The sequence below is a fragment of the Athalia rosae genome, chromosome 4 (assembly GCF_917208135.1).
Source record: "Athalia rosae chromosome 4, iyAthRosa1.1, whole genome shotgun sequence".
Classification (NCBI taxonomy): domain Eukaryota; kingdom Metazoa; phylum Arthropoda; class Insecta; order Hymenoptera; family Athaliidae; genus Athalia; species Athalia rosae.
In genome coordinates this window covers 6987090-7006613 of record NC_064029.1, presented here as the reverse complement: position 1 = coordinate 7006613, position 19524 = coordinate 6987090, and the positions used below count along the sequence as shown (strand labels likewise).

Genomic DNA, 19524 nt, shown 5'->3' with positions numbered 1-19524 from the left:
CTGCAAACGTCCGGAGTCGTTTTACGATCTAGATTTCTAACAGGTAAGTGATATTGAAATTTAACTAAGCGCGAGTTAAACGACCCGGTTCACGTCGGTCATTACCGAAGCGCTCGGTTAATAATTTCGGGCACTTTGTTCCTCGTGGTGTAAAATTAAAGAATGTGCTCAATCATCAAAACACGGTGTGGGGAGGTACTTGCGTACGAAGTACCTAAATCCGGAAACACGGAGGAGTAAAATGAATTGAAAATTGAAAAGCAAAAACCGTTCTACTTCAGCCCGGGGGAAATATCAACCTGGCGCGGCAACGGTGAGGCGCCTTACGAGTTTTATAGCTTTTCGAGTCGGCAATGAAATTTCTCTCGTTGATTAACTTTCGACCGAAGGAATAATAAACTTTCCTAAATTAAATCTCGACGAGTGCAGCGTCCGAATTATTCCACCGTAAAAAAGGCGTCGTCGACCATAAGAAACTAAAATCGATATCCGGCAGACCGCGAATAAGCGAGCCCGTAGTGTAGTTTCCGCCATGCAGAAGAAGACTGTGCGGGGCTAACGATCTGACCTATTTTAACGGCGCCTGCAGCGGCGTTCCTCCCGTCCCGGTCCTGGGGAAAAAGGAGGACGTGGCAGGGTGGTATTAGTCTGGATATAACGCAGGATGCAATTGTGAGCTACCCTCGGAATGGGGTCGTAAGCCCCGGGGGCGCAGGCCCCAGGAGCAACAGCAGCAGCAGCAGCAGCAGCAGCAGCCATGGATTGAGAATTCTAGTTCTGAGATGCAGTTGGCGTTCGGACGACGAAGTTGGTGCAGACGAAAGAGGAGGAGGGTGGTGACCCGGTGCATTTTCAGGTCAACAACCCGGTTCCTTTGCTCGTAGATTATATGTAGGTACGCGTTGCACCAGATATTGATCGGGCATTATATGACGAGGAGAGAGAGAGAGAGACAGAGAGAGCGAAGACCCCATTACAATTCTGTTAGTTTTGTGTATATACGAGGGAGAAAACTACGTCGTTGGAAATAGTAAGTTACGCTACGCTAAAATAACAAGGAAAATCGAGTTCCGTTGCATAAACCGGTAAAGTTTGTTGAACAGACGAACGAGTCGGCTGGTATTTAAACCAGACACGCTTAACATCTGACAAAAAGAAAGAGCGAAAAAAAAACCTGGATTGCGTCAATGGGTGAGGTTTTCAATATTCAAAGGTCGAGGGGTAAAAAATTTCTAAACACGTACCGAATTAATTTTGTTCGTAGCGTATGTGTATCGCGAACGCAGTCCAGGCCGAACTGAGATCAGGTTCGCGAAAAAAACAAAAAAAAAAAAACAGAGACGCAAAAACGCGTCCAAAGTTTGCAGATAAGCTCGAAACGGTGAAAATGACTAGATGATATACAACTATTATATGCAAAAATTTTACACGCGAATCATCCGCATCGCGCGTGAGACGGATGTTAAAGGGCGTTTGTCGAGATCTTTTGATCACGTTATGCTGGAGATATGAAACGAAACAGCAAAGCCTGTTGTGACATTCGGAGCGAGAAGAAATGAGATTTTATTAACCCGCCGCTATCAGTTTGAAGTTTACAATTAGCTCGAGTGACAAAAGATAACCGATGACATGATATAGAGGCGTTTTTTCATCGGTGTCTAGATTTTTTATAGTCGGTAAGAAAAAAATGGAGAGCGGGAATTTCCAACCGGGAATGTCAGCATATCTTGTGCGTCGCAGGAGATAGAAAATTTCGAAAAATTTTCAAATTTCGCCTACTTCGCTCGAAACAAATTCGGGATAAGTTGGGAGCTTTGCGATCTAGTTTCGAGGAGGATGTGTACTGTGATAAAATATCGATTTTTTACGACAGATAGCGAGGAATGAGGTTGAGTATTGATCTTTCTCTGAACTGTCTCGTTACGAGCAGGCCTCATTATTTGTGTTATGATAGAACGGCTAGCTACTCGCTCGCCGATACTATTCGACTGCCCCACTCTCAATTCATCGATTATATTTATAGTTACGCTGGTCGTAATAACGTGCGTATTTCTGACGTAAAAGAGCGTACAATTTCGAAAGTTATCGCCCCAGACGCGTAGCAAAAATTTTGATAAAACAATTTCCAAATTTCTAACAGATAATTCGGACTAACAATAAGTAGCGCGCTGCTAATTTGCAACTTCCAAGGTAGCTAACGATAATTTTCCGAAACCTACGTCACTTCTCCAAACGATTTTCAATATTCGAGAATGACGCTACGTTGACGGTGGGAAGATCCGTGTGTTTTATCACCACCGTTACAACGCGGTATTGATTTTATGACGTCAGAGCGTGTACAACGGCGGTCCGTTGAGAATTTGAAAACGTGAGGAGGGATTATCATAGCCACGTTGAACGTCGAATACCGTCGAAAATTTTCCAATTCCAAAAAAAACACTGCGACCTGGTTTTCGATTTGAGGAAGGAGGCGCAGGATCGTTCTTCGTTCTAACGAGGGGGGGGATAAAAAAATGAAAATGGGAACTGTGGGGAAAATAAATGGGCATTATCACATGAGATATGAGCATGACATGGTGTGTGCCATTCCACAAGAGGAAAAACCATCGGTAATTACTTACATGGAAGTAATCCTCAAGGGCACAACAGAAAATAAACGCACTTTCGGCAAACACTGGGTCTGAACGTTTCAAACAATTTGCGGGAGCGGATTTTTAAATCCCTCTTCAATGTGCGTTTACTGCGTAAGTAAATTTTTTACTCTGTATGACAAGAGCGACTGAACGTCTGTTATTGGTTTTCAAATTTGATCAGCTTTGAACAAAAATTCGATGCTAACGCAACGGAACTTCGAGCTGGACTGGCGCTCCGACGATAGGCGCGGCACTTAAATAACCGCGAGCATAGATGGCGTCTTGATCAAGTGATAGGGAACTCCCGATGAACGGTTTCCGAACAGATAAACCCGAAGGAAGCTTCGAAACGTACTTCGTTTTGCAATTTTTTTTTTCAATTTTTTTGCGTACGACGTATACGTGTGTTTCACGTGCACATATTTTCGAAAAATTCGTCTCTTTGCTGCGTCGAAATCATCCGAAGTTGCAGTTGAGGTAGCCGATCGTTCCTCCGTTGATATTTATTTGCCGTGTACAGGAAATTTGAAAAAGACGTACAAGATCGAGCCAAAAACAAGCCCCCAAAAAAAGGACAATGATTAATTTCTCGGAGAACCAAATGACTAAGCAACCGGTCGTGTTTCGGATGTATCTTCATTTTTATCCAACGTACGTTTGAATTCATATCTGTACAAACATCGCCTTATCGTTTTGCCCGGACGATTCACGGGATTAACAAAAATGAAGAAAAATGAATCAGCTCTCCTGCATGTCGTTGATTGCGTAATTACGTCACGTAACGTGCAGCATGGGGAAATTATATAGCCGTCTGCAGTTCTCCTTTGCCTGTAATGGAGCCGCGGTTTCCCGTTCGAGAAATAAAAAAGGCTCGATGGAAACAAGATTTTTTTTCTTTTTTATATCCAATTGTATTTATTACTGCAAATACTCTGATTCCTTTTTTTTTTCTGTTCATTCAACAATCACGACAAAGAAGGCGTCGAATGCATCAATATTCATACGCTTGTAATGCGGTTGAGCTGCGAGTGATCCTTGTTGTTTGAGTGAAAAAACACGATTAGTTTATTGAATGACAGACGTTGAAAATATCCCCTCTTCGAGAATTCGGAATAACATGTGTACCGGTATTTTGGAAAAAAATTTCGATCAGCGGATACTCAGGCGCGGTGAGGTGAGCTTGAAAAATCGAATTAAGACGCTTGATTGAAGAATTTCGAAACGGTTCGTCATACGCGCCGCGAGTTATCGATACGATCCCTGTGAGAGCATCGGTTATCGGATTGATTGGCATCGGCGCGATCCGGATAAGAGATAATAGCCGATCGCCCGTGAATTCCATTCACCGAATTCCCAGCCTGCATCGCTCGGAATACTCTACATTTCACAACGCGATACACATAAAGTGTCGAACGAATACGAACGCCATCCTGTTCATTGTTGCTAGTTCGTTTGAAGCTTTGGAATTTCGTTGCCGGAAAACATTAAACAATCATATCGTCACGTGAACGCGTTACAAGGCAATTGTATCTCTCTTACAACTCACTTATTCAGAGTCACCTATATCAAGGAGTGTTTCACGTTTGATATAACCGATGACACATCGCGTTCAAATTTAGATGATTCAAAATTTGTGAAAATTTTCTGCTCAGGAATGAGGTACATAGGCGAATAACTGGAGAAGCGGTCTGTATCGCGAGCTCATAATTTTTCACGCGAGAAATACGGCCGCGTAGACTACAATTATTTTCCATCGAAAATAAGGATCGAAAAAATATTTTGTTCTTCGGTCGAATTTACGTTGAAACCGTTGGGGTCAACCGGGCAAATTAATTTCGCATTTCGTCTGGCCATTTCGTGCGGTGGTCGAATACCAGGAATTACGTACGTCGATATCACGCAGTGTTTTGAGCTCGATTCATCGCTTTTTAACCATTTTTTCTCTCCGTAATTACACCGGTAATTGACGCGGTGTTATCGCAGTCCCTTGCAGTGTTTCGTCAATTAACTCTGGGCTAATTATTCCAATATTATTGATTTTCAACCGAAAATAAATCGTGTGACTATCGATCAATCAACGCTCCGCGTTACACTTCTTCGTTCTAACGATCGCGCACCAAAATTGATTTACCATACATCGTACGCATCGACGAGGAATTTTTTGTTCACCGATGAATTATTCATCGACGGAATTTCGTTGAGCGGAAATCAGCCGAGTGCATTTTTTTTTTTTTTTTTTTTTCATTTATCCATTCATAATTTAAATTTGAAATTAGGTGCCCATTATCCTATAAACGTGTACGATGATCTGTGGAAAACTTCATTTCCCGTTCGATGACACACGTGTAATATTTCACTGTAATCCGTGTCGCGTGAATAAAAATCTGGATCACATGCCGCGGTCTGTACGATCGCGTAATCGTCACGTCGAACGTTCATCACAAGATTCCAGATCACGGAAGTCCGCGTGATAAACTAGATTTCGGAACAGGCTTCGCTCTTCAGCTGTTGAGCCCGATTCGATTTAATTTGCAATAAAACACATTCAACGCACGCTTGAATATCTCGTTTCGACGTAGTTAGTCCAGCTTGAGGAGAGAATCAATACCGGTATCGATCCGTAGCTGGTTCTTTATCAGGTATTCTCCGCGTCCGTCGTCGTCGCGCTCCTCGATATATTTTTTTTCGGTTTTATCATAATTCCATGGAAACGTGTGGAAATATTTTGATGGCGTTATAATAAACGACGCAAATTTTTTTATATACCTCACACGCATATAAAGCACCGCGGATGTGTGTAGGTGCGGTTATATTTTTTGGGGCAGTGATTTTCCGTGTTAGCTATCAAGGTTGAAAACATACAGTGGAAAAGGTTACCCCATGAGTCGACGATTTTCTCCCTTGTTTGGATATTCCCACGAACCTCCTCGGAGCGAGTGGGGTCGGAATGTCAAGGGAAGTGTTATTAGAATTCCGTTGAGATAATGGAGGAAAAAAAGGTGAAAAGCAGAAAAAGAAAAAAACGGAAAACGGTACGAAAAAAACGCCCTGCTATTACTCCATCCCTCGCAGCCGGTACCCTAGGTATATCCGGTATGAATAGATTATAGACTGCACTGCACGTGTCATTTTCTTACGAGTAGAGGGAGTCTTGTATATTTTTGCCTCGGTATTGCTTGTTTTTCTTTTATCCACTCAAATCACCCGTTCCATCGACAAAATGAAGACGCGACGCGGAAACGCGTCGTCGCTCTGCACCGCGAATAAATTCCACGTGTAACGAAAAACGATTCGCTGTAAAATTGTGTGGGCGAATATATGAAGTGAAAAAATTAACGAGTCGGTAATGATCGTTTACGTTCTTTCGACCGATTCGCGTCGCGAATGTTTCAGAGATTTAAAAATACTTGTAATTACACGTATAACCGAGATAACGATGGCGCGGGATACGGATGACATTATAAATCGAGCGTTTTAAAAGTTCGCGTAACGAGAGGACAGCCATCCGTTCGAAATGAAAATTCTCGAGTGATTTCGAGAGCTTTCATAATTACGCTGGAATATGTAGGATTGTAATTTCAGAGTTTCCGGGTTCAACTTTCCAAAGAATAATGCAACTCGAAGAAAAGGTAACGAATCGAGAGAGTTCTATTGCTCAAACTGTGGGATTGTAAATTCAATTAAAATCATTACGATTTCATTACAAAATGTGTAATCGTCAAATGAATGTTTATTATAAATAATCACCGCTTTTACCAATATGTACCCTGTAATGAAACGTCCCCCGTAATCTGCGGGATAAAATTTACCAGCAATTATTCGAATCACTATGGGTTTGCTTTAATTTTATCGAAAAAATAGAGGAAACGAAAAAGTCATTAAACTTGGTCGATAATGATGATAATATATGTATGCGAATATAAATTGCTTTTCGGAAGTGGTACGCGCGATTATGATAAGCGATATGAAGCCGCGATAATGGTACGTGCAAAAATAGACGCGAAAAAGAAAGGAATCGTAAATTCTTCACTTTTTTTTCATCGACTCTCGAAATCGAAATTAAAAATTCTTTCATCGATGAAAATGAATACCGTGATTCTTGTTTCCAGGAATCAATTGCAGCATACGTTTCGCCCGAGGAGCAAAAGTATCGAGATGTACTTTCAGATCATAATCTCGAAGAAATCGAGATGAAAAAAAAAAAACGAAGAAGAAAATTAAGAAACGAAATGGAGAAGGAGACCATGGCAACGACGTCCCTGAAAGTTGAAGGCGCCACGCCTGCGTCACGGTCGAGGAAAGGAGGCAAATATTTTGCATTTCGTAATATATTATGTACAAGAGTGTCGTTCTTGTTTTGTCGGAGATTGATAGGTAGAATTATGGTTATATGCGTATCCTAATCTGAACGATATTACATTCTTGAGCTACGAGTCTTCATGGTCGTATAATAACGATTATTCAGATAGACAGACGTGTACCGTCGAGATAATTTCACGGTGCAGCAACCGCGCGGATCACCGTGGAGGTATGTCCGTTGAGACGACATGCAGAATTTCATATGTTGTGTACAAAAACGATTATTAGCTGCCAATACCCTGCAGCTGGTGTTGCTGTGAAAAGTTGGTTATCTAAGCAATATACAGTCTGTTGCTTGCTTTTCAATATTGTCGATAGAACACGAGGAGCACATGTACGAGACGATGAGTGAAGACTGAATAACATTTTTAACATACGAGGTACTCGGACGGATTTCATCTTGTCCGGAAAGAAGGTGCTCTGTACTCGTTGAATTTTGGAAGGAAATCAATTTGACTTACAGATTTGGATACCTGAGCTCAAAATACATATGAATACCGTAAGAGACTCGATTTAAAAAAATGTTCATTTTCGACCCCAAAATCGAGAGAACTCCAAGGGGTATCCCTTTGAATTTTTTCAAATTTTGGGCCAAAAATTAAGTATTTTTAAAATCGATCGGAGGGCACTTTTCTAATTGAGCTACAATTTTTTTCCCATCGAGACATCTCAATTTTTCTGTTCCAAAAGGCGAAAATTTGGCGATAACTCGATCAATTTTAATCATAAAAAATGAATCATTTTTTTAATTGGGTTTAATATGCTTTTCTTACGTATTTTGATCTCAGAAATCCGAATCCGAAAGAAAAATTGATCTATCTCCAAGAATGACCGAGTTATCCCTATTTTTTCGCATTTTTTGGCAATCCATGCATGGGTCGAAATATTCGAGTTTCTCAATTCACCAGCGAACCCGAGCTTAGCTGGAGTCAGGTAGCCACGGGCGCGCGGTTTGTTGTGGGACGTCACCTCTGCTCAGCCCTGAAGGTGACGACTCACAACAAAGCGCTACGCTGCTGGCTACGCTGACTCCAGCAAAGCTCAAGTTCGCTGGTGAATTGAGAAATTCGAATATTTCGACCCATGCATGGATTGCGACGAATCAAAGTGGGTCTACGACTAAAACCAATTGATGTGTCCTAATTTTTCTGCTCCCAACAGCGAATAATTGACGATTACTCGATCGATTGCATGAGTAGATGATTTTGGGTTTCAGATTTGGATTGCTGAGCTGATTACATGTTAGATTACTCTTGAATAACCAAAAAAAAATTCGATTTTTCAGCAAAAATTAAATCATTGGTTCAGTTGGATTTAATATACTTTTCTTACGTATTTTGACCTCAGGAATCCGAATCTGAAAGAAAAATTGATCTATCTCTAAAATGGACCGAGTTATCGCCAATTTTCAGCTTTTTGGGGTCAAAAATGAAAAATTGATTTTTCAGTCTATCTTAATGTAATTTGAGATCAGAAATCCGAATCCGAAAGAAAAATTGATTTATCTTCAAGAATGACCGAGTTATCCTCATTTTTTCGCATTTTTTGGTACAAATTTGAGGATATCTCGAAGGGAAAAAATCGTAGCTCAATTTGGACAACGGATTCGTGTTCCTGAGGTCAAAATACATAAGAAAAGTGCCATACGATCAATTTTGAAAAATAAAAATTTTTGACCAAAATTTGAAAAAATCGTAAGGGGTACCCCTTGGGAAAATCTCAAATTTTGGCCAAAAATTTTTATTTTTCAAAATTGATTGTACGGCACTTTTCTTACGTAATTTGACCTCAGGAACACGAATCCGTTGTCCAAATTGAGCTACGATTTTTTCCCTACGAAATATCTCCATTTTTCTGCTCCAAAAAGTGAAAAATTATGGATAACTCGACCAATTTTATAGATGGATCAATTATATGAACAGATTCAGGAAATTCGTCGATACATGCGAATGAAGCATTGTAAAATCACTAAAAATAAATCAAGTCAAGTGACCACACAATGAATCATGGCGCGTGGAATGCCTAACAATAAGTATCTTTCGAGGTGTAATAAATTGTTGATGAAAAATTTTCTTACACGAGCTATTTAACTTAATAAGGTTACTATATATGGCGAAGATTATAAAAGAATTAAATCATCATCGCAATTTCGTATAGGAGGTGCTATGCGGGGTATATGTAATAGATATACATGTATTAAACCGTCGACGTGTGGCATGTGGATCAAAGTAATAAACGTACATTCACGCTTTTAAAAATAGAACTAACAATAAACCAGAGGAACAAAACGAGAAGAATTCACAGCGATAGTTATTCAATTTTGTAAAAATAGAATATATACACTCGCATACCCAGCACCGTGAACTACAGGTATATTTTTTTATCAATAATCCACACCTGATCACATGCAGATAATTGTGACACAAATTAACGAGATATCTCCTACACATGACTATAGAATGATAAGTCAAACTAATTACACGATACGATCCTAATTCGTCGCGTTATTTCTCCCTCCCACGTCGCCAGTAGATGCGCAATTTAATTAAAAGCAGTTGAGAATATGATAATGGTCGTACGATGTTATTTCTTCCGATTACAACTCGTCATAACTGGAATCGAATTTTCATCCCGGATAAGAGCGGTTAAATGTGTGCGTGTCATTCATTCTTCTTTTTTATTTCTTTCAATCCGATTCATGAGACGCGGATATTATTCTGATCTTGACCCCGCGAAACCGACATTCATAATTATCAATCTTACCCACTTACTTTTACGAAAAGTCGCGTGTTCCAAAACGTAGATGCAGCGTGAGCACGTAATAAAGAGAAGAAAACGAGTATCGAGCTTCGTGTGAAGGCTCGCGCCGTGTGGAATTATATAAATTGAAAATATGGAAAGAATCAGGATTCAAAACAAGGAAAACTATATTGGAAAGTGGTTTTGGGTTTTTCCTGAAAATGAATGCCCCATATGCTAATAATTTCCATCACAAAGTCCTGCGCTCTGATTATAATTTCATTTATTCGCGTCGGCCACGAAACAAATTGAGATAGAATGCCGAACATTTTTCAAATCTGTTGGGTGTGGAGCATTTTCTCCGGTCAGAAAACAACTTGTTATTGATATTACATCTCACCGGATCAGCGTCGAAGTGCAAAAGTAAAATGAGATCGTTGTGCTCTCGCTTATGACTAAAACAGGTGTTGAGTGTCGGTTGTAAATTTGCATTTGCCATTGATATTGTCAGGCAGCCATTGACGCCTGTGTCGTAAAATATAAGCTAGCGTTAACAGCTGTAATTCCTCAGTATTTTCAACCGTTTTTAACAAACTTTGCGAACACGATATATCTAGGGATCATAAAATGAGAGGTTTTTTTTTTTCTCGCCAGGACGTTAGAGGGATTCTAAATTTACCATGATATCGTGTAACGGACTTATGTTCGTCACACGTCAGCGAAGTGGTATAAAAATTTACTCGAAACGAAAAGTTTAACGCGTTCAAAGAACACCGAATTTGTTAAGTACAAGACGTATAACGTACGTCCGTCATTTTTCTACATTAAACGCCCCCCTAGTTATTCCAACATTGTTCAGTTCCTTTTTTTCCTCCTCAGTTTAATTTGATTTGATTAGGTAATTCACACCGTTTACATGTGAAGCCAATTGATCGCCGGCGCCGTATGTCACGGAGCGTGAATTGCGCTTTTTCATCCTCTCTACGATATCACAATTATTCAGCAAACGTTTCAACCGACTATGATATACTACACACGAAATAATTGTACAAGAATATTTGTACGTAACGTACGTACGTACGTGTTCACCAACATTGTTTCGAAGCTGGAAGCGTAGCAATTCTACTCTGAAACTGGTATAATCCAGAGTTCGTTTAATCGTCGCGTATAACGCGTCGCGATAGCGAGGGGCTTCTTTTACATACATATACACCCTGTGTGCCGCATAATCTAATACTAAAAAAAAAGAAAGAAATAACGTGATCAGTCACGTTTTTCCGCGAAAAATAATGATCTATCGTCATGCACGTGACCTCGGAGATCGGGATTGTTCCGCCAAGAATATGCTGTTAGGTGGTCGTCAATTATTCTCTCCTTCCCCTACCCCATAAGAGGATATATTTTTTTTCTTCTTCAAATGTACAAGAGATTGATACGAGTTAATTTTGCAGACGCGATGACGATGCGTCGAAAGTCGCGACGACGCCCACCTCATCGGTGCATACAATCATCATATGTAGATTAAATTGAGTCAGAATAATTACATATTATTGTGTATATATGTTTGATATTAATCACTGTGCGTATAAAAAAAAATTTCAGGCGTTAACTTTTTTCTGCTTTTTATATTTTTCCTCCCTTGCTCAGTTTTGTGGATCGCCGAAGGAATACCAAATTTTCTCACGCTAGTCTGTTAGAAAAATTAATTTTTTTTGGTTGGTTAGGACGTTTCTGCTCAAAGCAGAGTTCGGTCTGACGTACACCTGAACATACAATATCCGGTATCACGTGTGTGTCCGTACGTGTTCGTTTTGAAGATTAATCTCTGAAGTCGTATAACGAAATTCGATTAGGTGTATTACAGCGTATCATTTAATTGACTCAATTATGTGATATCGAAGCACACGGAGCAGAAGTGCAGCGGCAGCAGCAGCAGCAGCAGCAGCAAGGACGCAGGAAAATTGGAGATAGAAGTTCGCGTGTTCTCGCGATGAGCTGCAATCAGCTGCACATTTCAGTACCAGGCACGAATCAGCTGAACGTTTCTTCGTTCCACTGCGTCCGCGATTACTTTCAATCCGAAACTTTGCCCCTCCGTATAATAATCGTTGCATATACATATATACAGATCGACGAGCATCGTACGTATACAAGCTGCGCAATTATTGTAAATCTTCAATAATTTTTATCCCACGATAATTCGCAATTTCTTTGCTATTCGAAATTCGACGGCCGTAATCAGCGAGGATAATCGTGCCCACGTTCATTGATCATCGAGAAAAACTTTGTGAGAAGAAAAAAAAAATTAATGATCCGATATCATATCTGTGCACGAGTCATGTGGTTCTTATCTCGATTCGTCATTAAATAAGAAAAAAAAAAAAAAAAATGAGAGATACGAAGCTCCCGCTATTTGGCTAGCTAGTCTTATTCTCTTTTTGATGTAATTGGAGCAGTCATACAAACCCAGTCACCTAGCCAATAAAGCATATAATCTCGAAACAAAAAGGAGGAAAAAATAAATTCCCTCTCTTTTTTTCGCTCTTTCGAAAACCACTTTGCACGATTTACACGTGACAAGGAGTACACCAGCTGCTGATATCTGTGACGATGTTACAGCGCCGAGCACGAGGTACGTTGCCAACGATTTATAGGTAAGAATGTGACAAACAAAAAGTAAGTCCAACATAAATACTCACGGTATATAACTATAAAACGGCGTGGGTGTAAATCGCGCCGAATGTCTGGTGTGTCTGTATGAGAAAAAGCGGAATAAAGAGAAGAAGAGGAAAAAAAGAAAAAAAAAAAACTTGTCCACGAAGAATTATAAAAGTGTAATATTTATGCGGTACAATTAAATGTCCATAAATTTTGTAAATTTCTAATGCGAACCGCGTAGACGTACAGGAGTCACATGAGAAGGCAATTGATGCGAGTCTCGTGACTTCGAGAGGATGAACGTTTTTTTTAAGAATAAATTTTTCTTTCTTCTCTTTTTTTGTTATCTTTCCTCGACGGCTATTCTTCCGGTAAGTTCGCAAACTATTCTCCATTGACAAGCGCTAATTATAAGTGATTGCGATCGGGGGGCACCGTTAATTGCGTACAAATTCCTACGCGATGATTCAAAATTGACACTTGAGATGGTCGCGTTGTGATTGTTATTGGTATTATTGCACCCGCGTGTGCTGTGATCAGCTGTCGTTCGAATGTTTGTTTTTTAAATCATAGGTATCTGAACACGCACAACGTGCTCAGGAGTTTCTACTTCCATCTGGCGTTCAAAATGGCGACACCCTCGCTCCAGGGGGTGGGAAAAACGAGGCTTTGGTTTTTGGCGTTAATCAATTCGTTGCACAGGCCGCCATTCCTCATACTCAAACAGACGCAATTAGAACGATGACATGAATGTTGAACTTTTCAGAATATACGTACGGCTAGGTGTACCTGAGCGACCAGATAATTTCGTTTGCTCATTTTAACAAGTCGTCAAACTTTGTTGCTCCTTTTTTTCGTGCCAACTGTATAATTCCGAAGAGCATAATAATTGATTCCTAATTTTGTTAAGGATGAAAAAAAATACAGAAATCTCATCTATCTTTCTATTTATAGATACGAATGAGCTATACGAAGATTCGATTCTATTTTTCAATTACTTTTTTCTTCTCTCCCTCGTCAAAAATGTATACGATAAATTTGAATGGCTCGTCAAGCGTCTCCCGATCAGCATGCAGACATTTTTTTCCCTTCCTTTCGGCGCTCTTATTCCTTTTTTTTCACCATCAAGATTACACAATAAATATATTGTGAAATAGTCTGTAATTTAATCAGCGATCATCGTTATTCCGCGTGTAATTTTTCGCGGAATAATTTTATTACGGGTTAGGGGCGAATGAAATTTCCGTGCGATTGGTTGTGCTTACAAAAGTGGGGAAAAAAAAAAAGATAAGAACAGAAATCGTCGCGCTTGTGCCGTCGGGATGGCGGGATTACGGGCACATTTTATGACCGCCGCCCGTTTTCATACCGCGTGCCTCGAGAATTAAATGATTCCAGTTTGATCCGGGCAGTTCGATGACGAGCGTCTTTGTCACTCGCTAATTGATATCACCAATTCAAGCGCCATTTCTGACGAGACTTTTGAACATCCATAGGAAAATTATACATCGGAATATCGTCGCTTCTTCCTTTTTTTCTCAATTCCGTCTATATTCACGCTGTAAACTATGAGCTGGAATATATTACACAACATTATCGCGCTCTTGCCAACTATAATTAAAGAGTGATTAGGACATTTCATTATCGATCATCCAACCCGTGAGACAAAAGTCATATCCTAGTGAATATGATTTAAAAAAAAACCGCAGAATGCTAGTCGGTTTGCGATGCACCGTTACCCAATTACAGGCTAGCCGAGAAATGAAAAAATAAATAAATAACCAATCGAATGAAATAAAAAAATGATTTCTCAAAACTTTCCTGTTTACAATCACTTCAAACGGATGTAGCTGGGTTGATATACGTATTACTACAGTAGTGGTATATCTCTGAACGAAATTGATGTTAATTTAACGACCCGGCTCGCGAAGAAAAATTAAATTATGTGCAAATTTTTATGCATGCGGTTTGAGGAAAATTCGGAAACGCGATCGATCGGATATTATAAGAAAGTTAATTAATTTGTGGAGGTTCCCTATCTACGTTAAGAGGGGCCTGTATAATGAATATTATATACTTTTTTTGTTGCCCAGTTTTCCACAATTTTCATTTACTGCACAATAGAAAAACCGGGCTTATCTAGATAGCCCTGAACCCAGGGTCGCTTATCCACGTTAATTGCTTTTTAAATAAATGAACGTCTGGGGTATGAGAGATTAAGTTTACCACCGAGTACATCGAGTAATGTAGGTACATTAATATTGTAATACCCACTAGGTAAAAGCGTTTAACAGAAACAATTTTTTCCAGGGAATTTACGGTGCGAAAATTATTTCACCCATAAAATGTGAAACTATGGCATTAGTACGGAGACGTAATCCAGCATGCTTATTTGAAGAATTTATTCCTTTTTTTTTGTTTTTCTAAAATCGTAATTTGCATATTGAATTGTTCGTTGATAATCGTTTGGACGTGGCATGCTTATTGGCAGTTCCGCGAAACTAGAATAATGTAATATAGTAAATAAAGTACATTATACTTGAGGTACATAATGAATCATGAATAACAGATAATTTCTAGGATATATTAAACCAACGTCAGACCGACAAATGGAACCTGAGATATGTTTGATTTATAAATACATATAAATATTGGTACTCGGTAATCGTTTCGGACACATCTACGAATTCATAGAAAAATGAACGTACGGTAATAAGTCTTTCTCCTCTGAACAACAATTTTAAGAATATGAAACCGAGCGCTGAATCTATAGTGAAAAATATACAATATCTTGTACATATCTGTGTATATACCCAGGTATACCTATTTAAAATAGCGATGATAGTTTACCTATGCTAAGAAGTCAAGTTTGTAGTTCGTGTACGTGTGCATGTACTTAATAGGCAAATCTAAGCCTACGCGGTAAGAGGTTTGAATTCTAATTAATTCAATCGTTATTTCCTGGCCAGCGGGAGGCCGCGTATTCAATACAAGTTCCTTTTGTCATTAAAGTTTTAAATAATAAGGACAATCGTATTCTCGGTAGTGCTTGTTATAGTTATGTACCTGGACACCGATCGAATCGGGAGTGCAGGTTTCTAAGAATGGTCGAAAAGCGAGGAAATCGGGATTACCCGTGTCCGCAGGCTATAGTATTAGCATAATTATACGAGAAAATAAAACAGGACAACGGTCGTCTCTCGCCACGTACAGGGTGTCCCGATAACAATAACGAGAATTTTCGCGAAATGGATCCCATTCGAAAAGCTAAACGTCGTCGAATAAAGCGAGGAACACTTTGCCTCAAAAATCGTTTTTCTATTCCACTTAATTTTCGAAGCATCGAATTCGGACGGCCCCCTTAATACCTGCGATGAATATGCAAAACGAACGTGCAACTTATGGTGAAAATTTCGCGCCGGTGCAGAGAGGAGGTAAATTAATAAGAATCCGTCCAGTCTTGATTATATCACGTTTACATTTTGATCGATGAGACGATGATTAAATTCTGAGATTGATTTCTCTAATTAACCTCGACGTTCGAACACCTCGACGCACACAGGTACGAACCTTATACCGTTCGTATTACGCGCTTGTTAATCTACCGCAATAATAATCTTCGTTGCAGAAACTCGTACGTGTATACCCATGTAATTACGACGGTTGATGAGTTTCGTGCAATATACATATATTATCTATATGGGGCATTCCACGTCAACTCGACCATGAAAATTTACAATTATAAATATCCAAGCCACTCTGTCTAATTAGTGTTTCTTAAAAAGCTTTGAAAATAATGGAATACTTTTTTTTTCAGAATAAGAGAATAGGCGTATTCACGTGATTTTAGCACGTGTGTCGTTACGAATTCTGCAGGACCATTTTCTCATTCAAATATGCGATGCGGAAAGACGCTATCTTTTTTTTTTTTCTTCTTTAATTATCCTAAGTTGAAGCAGTCTTAGCAAAAGAAAAAAAAAGATATTCGATCGTGAAACTTATCTCAAAATGATTCTCAGCACATGATGAAAAAAATTTATCATAGTGCTAATACTACTTGTCACCTGAGTAAACGTCGAATAAAAAAAGATAGTCGAGGTCAGTCTTACGTCGAATTAACCTGTAATTACATATGCTGGTATACGACGTCTACGGATAACGTGAGAATCTTTCAACTCTGAAGGTTAATTAAGTTTGACGGAATATTGAATAAAAAATTGACATAATTTCGCTCGAACTTTATCATATTCCTCCCGCAGTTGTACTATCTGTCAAAAAAACGATTATCATAACAATAAAATCGGACGTCAAGCAATTTTTATTGCTCGCGTAAGTTCGAACCGACCGCGACGTATTTGAAAAACAGGGAATTTACCAAGAGCGAAAATTTATCGATAAGTTGAATCAAATGATACATCTCCAACGCGAACGACGACATTCGCGCATCTGACCACAATTATTCCATCAACGGAACTTTACCGGACCGCGGAATAGCAATTATTATTTTTACGAAGAGAAACAAAAATTTCTCAAAAACACGATCATACACTACCAACAATTTACAATTACTCAAATATGTGTAACACATCGTCTAAGTATGTCACGGACGGTGGAGGTCCGGGCGATATCCGGTAAAAAACTACGAAAAGAAAAAGAAGAAGAAATTTTGATAACGTATAATTACAATATTTAGCACAGGGGGGTCAGGAAGTCTGCTTAAAAATCAACGAGTGTTAGCGAAATGAGCTTACAATAATAAAATAATAATAATCACGGCGATAACTAGATGGTACGTGAAATTTTTCGTCGTCGATCGTCCGCTCATCGTACGACCGCGTGATTTGCTCGTATACATATAATTTATCTACAAAGTGTGCTTTTCTTGTTGCACGGCGACTAACGAATGTCACAGTTCACATTTCAGTTCAATCATGCGAGAATTTTATTTACGAAAAATCATTACGCCCGGGTAATTTAATCGCAAATAAATTAATGTTAAAATTTGTCAAGAGTGTATCGAATGTACATTGCAAATTTGAAAATGGTTTATCATTTAACAGTTGCACGTGACGGATTATGATGCAAATGTAAGGATTTTTTCGCAAGGAAGTTTCTGCAGCGTTGATGACTTTTTCTCTTCCTCAAATTATGCGATCGTTTTATCGCAGCTGTATACGATAGAATATTCAATTATAATCCTGATTGCAGCTTCTTCTTTTCTTCTCTTTCTTTTTTTGCTCTTTCTTTATCTCTCAATCCTTACTGAAAAGTTCAACAATTGTTCTTTCTATAATTGTAACACCAAGGTTGGGTTAAAAATAAACGTGGTAGGCTTCTTATTCTAAATGTTCTACGCGCCACCCCAAAAACCTCTCGTTAATTATACCCCTGGGCAACATAAACGCAATTTTTACGTCAATATATTCACGACGAAAAACTGAAACCTGAACCGAAACTGAGAATGACAAATGTCTTCTTCATCTTCCTCCGGGCAGTTTGTTCAATTTCCGCATTGAAAGCGTACCTGGTGTACAATGTTTTTTTTTCTTTCCGATCAAAGGTTCCTTTCATTGAAAGAGCGAGAATCGAAGGTGTTCTAATTTTAGATTAGAAACAATAAATAATTATTTATCCAAATCAGACACGCAGACGGCCGCGATTCGCTGATTGAAAACCTTCGAGTTCATGCGAAGTGAACTACGAGTCTTGTATTATTTATGGCATCGAAGTTACGATTCTGCGTTTCATTTTTTTATAAATCGTTTTATTGGGCAGGACTTCGAAAATACCGAATTTTTAGTTTTCATTTTCTTATAAAATAATCTCAAATCTTGAAGAGTGTTTAAAAATACACTTTTTAATATTCAACGAGGTGGAGATAACTCCGAAAGAAATTAATTCTGTGTGCCAGATTCTGATATTTTTTTTTTATAAAATAAGAAAAAAAAAGGATCAACCGCTCAACCACGAAAAGATTTTCCTCAAGTTTTTCTCCGTACCTGAAACATTTATAATTATCCGATCGGATCACGGCCGGTACAATTTTTTTCTTTTATTTCGTTACGACATTACGAACGGCGAGGTTCAAAAAACCTGATTAAATTCATGCGAAATGCGCCGTACGATATTTTATATTTCTGTAACGTATAGTGAAGCATTTTTTGCGTCGAAAGAAAAAGAAAAACTCTCGAATTTCATCTTATATTCGGCAGAAATTGAAGATCACGATCATGATAATACGATATGATATAAGTTTCACCTGCCTTCTAGTCAGGTACGTATTGGGTAACAACGTCGGAAATACTACGCATATTGTTCTATCTGATATTTCATTTTTTCTTATTTTATTTCTTTCGAAAGTAAGGAAAGAGAGTCGCAACAGAATCGGTTGAAGGTTGAAGACAATTTTCTTCTGAGAAGCAACAATCTCTTGAGAACATTTTCCTCGTTCTCAGCGATATACTACATACCTGGTGAGGTGTATAAAAATTTCTCACGTATTTGATCAACAAATTGGCGACAAAATTCGCACAATTCTATCCAAATATTCGTTTGTTTAATGATCCAAATGAGACATTGTGCATGCTAATTGTAGGTAAATAACTATAAATCGGCGTATAACATCACGACACCTTACAAGCCAACAGTCAGTTTTTTTTTCATTTAAAAGAAGTCTAAAAATTTTACGCGCAGATCCGCGAATTTTTCGCGCGAATAAACGCGACGATAATCCGACCTCGGAGGCCTTGACGGTCATCCAAGTTCTAATCTAAAGGTTGAACGAAGTGCGCAGGACTTTTATTGTTCGCGATATGAAAAAGAAAAAAAATTATAGCATCAGGAAGGACGTTTTATTTATTCGCCATTATATATTCAAAGTGCACGAGACGTATTATTCGCTCATACCGATCTCCGGCATGCATGATTTGCGCAAAAATACGTTGCACGTGGACGCGCGACCAATTCCGCGATTTACTTTCCTTGTTTGTTCTACTGTGGATGTATACATATATATGCTAGTTACATAGGTATATATGTAGCATGTATAAACATGATTATTTTATATACATAGCATCGTAGATTACATACGCGTATAGTGTCGCGGGTAATGACTGACATTGACACACTTTACGTA

At 38.8% G+C, this 19524-nt stretch overlaps 1 protein-coding gene across 2 annotated transcripts in view; it reads right to left on the bottom strand.

Annotated features, from left to right (window-relative positions):
- Nucleotides 1-19524, bottom strand: part of LOC105692724 (protein pinocchio) — a 56866-nt gene that overhangs the window by 10494 nt on the left and 26848 nt on the right. The window lies entirely within an intron of this gene.